Source organism: Penaeus monodon, chromosome 24, assembly GCF_015228065.2.
Source record: "Penaeus monodon isolate SGIC_2016 chromosome 24, NSTDA_Pmon_1, whole genome shotgun sequence".
In the NCBI taxonomy this organism is placed as follows: Eukaryota; Metazoa; Arthropoda; class Malacostraca; order Decapoda; family Penaeidae; genus Penaeus; species Penaeus monodon.
Window position 1 is genome coordinate 27,006,726 of NC_051409.1, and position 364 is coordinate 27,007,089.

Genomic DNA, 364 nt, shown 5'->3' on the forward strand with positions numbered 1-364 from the left:
GCCTCCTATGCAGCAAGGAATTTCTCTAATTATATGCGGAATGCAGAATGTAGGTTATACAGACTTAAATATATTGTTAAGAGTATTTAAATCATGAGGGTTTGGGGGAGGGGGTGATACAGTGGTTAGGAAGTACAATAGTTCAAAAAGATTGACAAATTGAGGACAACCTTAAGCCAATGCATAGATCTAGTAGGACATATCATATATGATCTCCGTCTTCCCTTAAGAAAAAAATGTGAAATGATAGCAATATTTTTCGATACTATGAACTTAGAAGACGAATGTTTTTTTTTTAAGATAGAATATGAAAGTGGAAGGTGTAAATCTTACGAACTGCGAAAATATTTAAAATAGCAACAAC